General features: G+C 47.5%; 1 pseudogene; it reads right to left on the bottom strand.

The window, feature by feature from the left end:
* Nucleotides 1-3,209: 3,209 nt before the first annotated feature.
* Nucleotides 3,210-3,324, bottom strand: LOC136654511 (5S ribosomal RNA; annotated as a pseudogene).
* Between the last annotated feature and the right edge of the window lie 3,229 nt (nucleotides 3,325-6,553).

Genomic DNA, 6,553 nt, shown 5'->3' with positions numbered 1-6,553 from the left:
CATTAAGACTACAATCCTAAGCAAGCAAGCTCCATTGAACATAATGGGACTTACTTTGGAGTACACCTGCTTAGGATTGGGCTGTAATGCACTTGCTAGGCTCTGACACAGCATTTCTCAACTAGCAGTATTCGGACCACTAGTGGTATTTCACAGTATGCAGATGGTGTTTGGCCCCACTACCATGGTGACTATGCGGCACAGCCTTGCTTGGCCCAACCCCATGAAAGTGGAGATGGCTGGGAAAAATAAAATACTTTTTTACCCAACAGGTAAAAACTGCAGAACTCCTTGCCACAGGATGTGGCAATGGTGCCTGACCTAGATGCCTTTAAAAGGGGATTGGACAGACTTCTGAAAGAAAAGTCCATTACAGGTTACAAGCCATGATGGCTATGTGCAACCTCACGGTTTTACAAGTAGGCTACCTCAGAATGCCAGTTGCAAGGAAGTGACAACAGGATGCAGATATCTTGTTGTCTTGTGTGCTCTCCGAGACATCTGGTGGGTCTCTGTGGGATACACAAACTTGGACTAGATGGGCCGCTGGTCTGATCCAGTGGGGCTCTTCTTATGGGATGGTGGTGTGGCAGCAAGCAAGATGAATATGTCTGTCCCTCCAAAAGAGGCAAGGTTTGGGGAAGGAGAATGCAAAGCTGGTGTTGGGAAAACCCAGTGTGGTTTGACTCAAGTTGAGTCACTAAGTCATTGCCCCCCATGACTTGACTTGAGTTCTAACAGGGGTACTTTCCGAGTCTCTGAGTCACCCTTTAGTGACTCTAATGGACTCGAGTTGTGCCCCCCCCCCCCACTTTAAAAAGCCAGCTACTGAAAAAACAGGGTTGTTGTCAGGGAGCGTGTGTCTGAGCTCTCTTTGAACACTCCCCTGATGTCTCTGCCTATCTATAAAGAGGGCAGGAGGGGTGGGAGTGAGTGAGAGACAGAAGCGGCGAGAAGGAAGAGGGTCACAAACAGCAGCTGGGAAGCTTATCAGGAGGACCCAATCCTTGGTAGCCCTACTCAGAAGTAGTTCCACTTCAGCTGCTCATTCAATGAGGCTCCCTCTTCCAAGTGACCAACGGAGTCAAGAAGCTATGCAGTTGGAAAGCAGAACTGGGCAACAGTTTTCTCCCACGCCCCTGGGCTTCCAGCAAGAAACCCTTTGGGCTCCTCCTCCTGCTCTCCCTCAGCCAATAAAAATGTCCGAAGGCCCATCCTTTGTCCAATGATCATCCTTTCCTTCCTTCCTATCAGAGATGGGGAGTTCATTCCTGCCTCCCCCCTCCCACCCAATTCATTAACCCTTTCCTGCCTCCTGGCTGGAACTCCCTGCTGCTCACCATTGGAATGCTTGCCCCATGAAGTTTTCCATGCCCAGAAACAGTAGGCAAGCACCCCTAGACACAGGGAGACTTGAGTCAGCACATTCTGGGACGAGTGCCGAATCAGGGGGGCCCTGACTCAAATCTTTTTCAGAGTCTTCCACATGTGTGACTCACAAGTCGCCAAGTCACCAAAAAACACACATTTTTGCAACTTCAGTATGAATCACCTGATTGAGTTCCCAACACTATGCAAAGCTATGGAGAGATGAGGAGGCAGCAGTGACTGAAGGAACCTCTCTCATGCTGCGGGGACAACTGTAAGACAAACTGGCCACTCTTGAGCACAGCATCCATCCCTGGTGGCAGTGATGGTCCTCATAAAAGTGACACTCGCAAAGGATGGTACTGCACTCACAAAAACCACCAAAAATATGGTTGAAAAGCCCTGCACTAACACATTTTTTTTCTGTCCCACTTGACAGTTTATAAATGTACAGAATTATTACAGAAAGGCTAAAAGCGGCTAAAAGCTATTTGATGGATAGCTCCCCTCCCCTCTAATCCAGCCATTCAGATGCCACTTTTGGCTCTGGAAATGTTACTTATGTAAATATGCATATGGAAGGTAATGCAACAGCAGCTGGCTGTGCCCCTCCTATGCACATTCAGCATAATATCATCTCCATGCACAAACTGCATGTAAGATATGTGGTGCCTATGATGGATACTCCAAACTGCATTTGTCAAGGGATTACTCAGCACATTCCCAATGCCTTGTTGGTTTTTGCTGAGGAAAAATAAACTGTTAGGCTACATTAGGGCCTTGGAGATAGATAATAGGAAAACATCAATATTCCTGTCTCTGAGTCTCTGGAGGTCTATGTACAGTTGTCCAGAAACAAAAAAAAAGAGCAAATGATATATATTGCATTGCAGTGTCTCTTGTGGGTAAGGAGGAATCAGTCTCTTTACAATTACAGCTACTAGTGTCACTTCCACAGAGCCATAAACCCTTAAATTCCTCCTAAGGGAAGACGTTAAAGTTATGACACCAAAATGCAACTGCACTTCTCCAGTCTGAGATGGCTCTTTGATGGGTAGTTTTATTACATTTCCCATCAATCTTGACATGCGTACACCAGCCATGTTAGAATACGTAAAGTACTCAGAATCAAGCATGAGAATAGGATGAGTAGAGATGGGATGAATAGATTTACCCAAGGGCGACCCAGCAATGAGGCTGACCAAAATGGGGGCTTCAAGTGGAGGGCTGAGGGAGATCGTAAACTGGTGTAGGATGCCCCGCACCCTTTGCCTGCCCACCCACCACCCTACTTGGTCACGGCCCTATCTTTTTCTTACTTTCTTCTTCAGTGTCACTGCTGAGGATCACAGGGGTGGCACTGGGGATGGTCAATGTCATCACAATCTTTTTTCATCTTCTTTTCCCCTGCCACTAGTTGTAAATTGGCTGGATGCTCCCAAATGCTGGGACCAGAGAGGCTCCCCTTCCAGCCTGGGCAGTTTAGAACTAATAGTGGTGATCATGGGGTGGCGTATTACATAGTTGACTGGCTGGCTGTCACAAGAATGGATGTGGTTGGTAGAATTGGATTCAGGTCAGATCAGCTTCTGTTTCGGGTGGAGATTGCTTTGAGCCACCTCTGCATTTACCCTATTCTGTTATAATTATTTTGTGGGTTTGCATTATCCTGTATTCTACTCCTCCCAAATTCCAGCTGAGTCTGGGCGAATTTCTAAAACTAATTCCAAAACTGGAGAAGGCAGACTTCAGTTCATTTGCAGATTCTTTCCCCTACCACATTACTGTTGCACATGTGAATCAATGGTTGGCAACCTTCAGTCTCGAAAGACTATGGTATAAGCCTACAGCATCTGGTATTCCCAGGCGGTCTCCCATCCAAGTACTAACCAGGCCTGACCCTGCTTAGCTTCTGAGACCTGACGAGATCAGGCATGTGGAGGGTACACTGCAAACAAGTATTTGATGTGACTGTATGTATGACAGCATCAAGTTTATTTTAGTACAGTGATCACTGATGTGCATACGGGGGGGGGGCCTTATCCATGGATCCCATATTCGCAGATTCACTTATCTGCAGATCGGGTCCATGGGACCCCTGGCATGTGCCCCCTCCATTTGTCCCCTTCCCCTGGATAAGGGAAATAGCCCCACAATGGGGCTATTTGATTCTTCAGCAGCTCTTCAGCCAGTGCAGAATCAGAATCCCATGTCAGGCCACGTGGCCCAACACAAGGCTCTGGATCAGGTGGAATTGAGCTCCGCCAGTTCCACACCCCTCCTTCTCCCACCATGCCTCCTCCCGCCCTCTCCCCACCCTCCCCCACCTCTCCCCACCCCAGAACGCCTCCCCCCACCCCTCCTACTCACCTCTCCTGCCACCCAGCAATCCGTGAGTGCCAGGTGGCGGAACTGGGCCCACAGGAAGGCTCGCAAACATTTGCGACAGTGCAAACTGGCAGTAAGCTGGTGCGCCGGGCTCTGGATTCAGCTCTAAGTAAGTAAGTAAGTAAGTAAGTAAGTAAGTAAGTAAGTAAGTAAATAAATAAATAAATAAATAAATAGCCAGCTGGAGAGAAATAAGGAGAATCTTGGAAGCATCCCTGAATAAGCAGTTAAAATAAATGAGAATGGACTCTTAGCTTCCTTTCCCATAATCTCCTGAGTTGCTCTTTCAGCAGTTAAAAGATTACATTGAATCAAAAGGAGAAAGGTACACAGGTAATTGAATGAAAGCAGTTATCCAAATGCAATCCCACTCTGTATCACCTCATTTACCTGTATCTCAGCTTGTCAGCATTTCCAAAGTCACTGCTGACACAGCAGACTACCACAGTGAAGAGAAATGTCTTAAATAATTCCTTCTACTGATTATAGAACAATAGCTTGCTCTTGGGATTACTCATGGTTCGCTGCATGAATGGCGCAAATTGTGACCCAGAGATTCTCAGTATTGGTAAGCACTTCCGAGAGGTGTTCCCCCCCCCAATTGGGGTGAACATGCAAGGTGACTGGATAATTAAAATAAAAAATACAATTAAATGAGATCTTGCTTCTCAAAGATCTCACTGTTCCTAGTAGTCTATACTGACAGTGCACGATACTGATTCCTTGTTTCTCCAGCACTTATCATGCCTGCCATCCTTGTAGGGCCAACCCACTCAATCACTTCACTCTGCAAGTCAATAGCGTCGATAGTGGGATGTGGGGGGTGAGGGCCACACCAGGTGACTCGCACAGGGGGGATGATGCACACTGGGGGATCACATGCTAAAATTGCTTTTTTAAGGAATAATACCATTATGTCATTTACCATTCGATGTGGAATTTACAGCGGAATGCAATTTTAAAAACCCTCGGGTTAAAAAACCCCTTTTTTAGAATTGGAAAACCAGGTGGATCCTGACAGTGATCTGGATGAAGCATAAGAACTGTGTGTGTGTGTGTGTGTGTGTGTGTGTGTGTGTGTGTGTGTGTCACCACTAGTCACTAAAATCATATTTTGTAGAAATAATATTATGATGTTACGTATCAATCGATGCAACGATTGCAACGCAGAATGCAACGCAACAAACCGCATTGAAATATCTGTGTTCTATCAAAAGGTACAGGCAAAAAACCAGTGGGGGTGGGGCAGCGGTACATCGCCATGTCCACCACTCGGGGTGTTGCTTCGCCCCCTGCATGGGAGGAGGTCCATCGTGGGGGTGACAGGCTGGAAAGTCTGCAAATGGCATAGATACCACCCACCTCCAATTGTTTTAGACCTTTCCACTCTTCTCCTGCAAACAACTTGGGGAGCATGAGGGCCAGGGCAAACCCAAGATCTCCCGGTGCCTGTCATCATGTCAAATGTTGCTCTCTCCTTACCTGGTGGTGTGCCAGATACCACTCCTCTTCCTTCCATACCCTGGGTTTGAAAAGCAAGAGCAGGACAGAGTGGAAGTGCAGCAGACTGGAAAGTGACTGCCTCTTGTTACCACATGTACTGGGGGGACGGGGACGACACCACACATGTACTAACATGCATACACTGCAACACAAGTGTAGGAACCCCAGCAGTTAGCTCATGAAATACCCCAATGGAGACTAGCATTCACTCAGTGATGAAATGAGATATAGGTACAAACGCTATGATATTTACTTGGGGGATAAACCTACAATAGAGGAGAGAGAATTTCTTCCCCCCTACTTAAGTTGTAAGTAGGGGGGAAGCTTAAATGGATACATGGCTACTGCTGGTGCTTGTGGCAGTACAGTAGTCCTAAACTTAAGCTAAGGAGGTGACAGGGAAGAGTTATGAAGAAGGTAAGGGAAAGTGGAGAAAAGGTGGGAAGATGGAGGGGTTGAGAGACACTGAAACCAACCTATGCAAGAAGAAGGGAGAGGCACAAGAGAGGGCAGATGGGTATGAGGGAGAGACACGAACATTTCCTGAGACTCAAGAATGGCATACAAGGTAGGAGGAGAGTGAGACACTACTGGTCCAATCCTACCTTAGGCCTTATTGTGGTGGATCTCGCAATCTGCCACCATACATCCCAGACTGCTGGCACAGCTGGCAGTCCAACATTCAGCAGGCTGCAGACACCAACAGCAGCCTGCAGAACTTCTGCCATTGCTAGTAAGTCGTAGTGGAGGGCGGATCATGGGAAGACCGGGAGCAGATTGGGGCAGGGGGTGAGGCAGCCCAGGGGCGGGAGGGGGAGGATTGCAGAGCACCCCTCATCCTTTCCCCCTTCCCAGCCTGGACCTGCCCCCTGACACTCCTTGAACTTATGACCAGATTTCTTAGAGCAGTTCCTGGCCATAGGCTAACATAGAATCTTGTGTGGGATGAGCTCATCCTGGACCAATCTCCTTTTGTTGGTAAGAGGCCAGGATGATTTCCTTAGCAGGGTGGGAAAGAGCTAAGGGCCTGAGTTAGGTTGTTTTGCAACTCAAAGAGTTTTGTTTTACAAATACAGGAGGCTCCCAAGGCTGGGCCATTATTTTACGGGGATAGGATGGTCATGCCAAAGTGTAGCCACAGTAGAAATTCACAGATTTCTACTAAGAGAGAGAGAGAGAGGAGGAGTCTTGTCACAACAATACAGAGGGAGAGAGGGAGGAGTCTTGTCACAACAATACAGGTCATACCTCGTTATCCACTGGGGTGCTGTTCCAGAACCTGCAGTGGATTAAA

The sequence above is a fragment of the Tiliqua scincoides genome, chromosome 5 (genome assembly GCF_035046505.1).
Source record: "Tiliqua scincoides isolate rTilSci1 chromosome 5, rTilSci1.hap2, whole genome shotgun sequence".
Taxonomy (NCBI): Eukaryota; Metazoa; Chordata; class Lepidosauria; order Squamata; family Scincidae; genus Tiliqua; species Tiliqua scincoides.
This window is presented reverse-complemented; position numbering and strand designations above follow the sequence as displayed.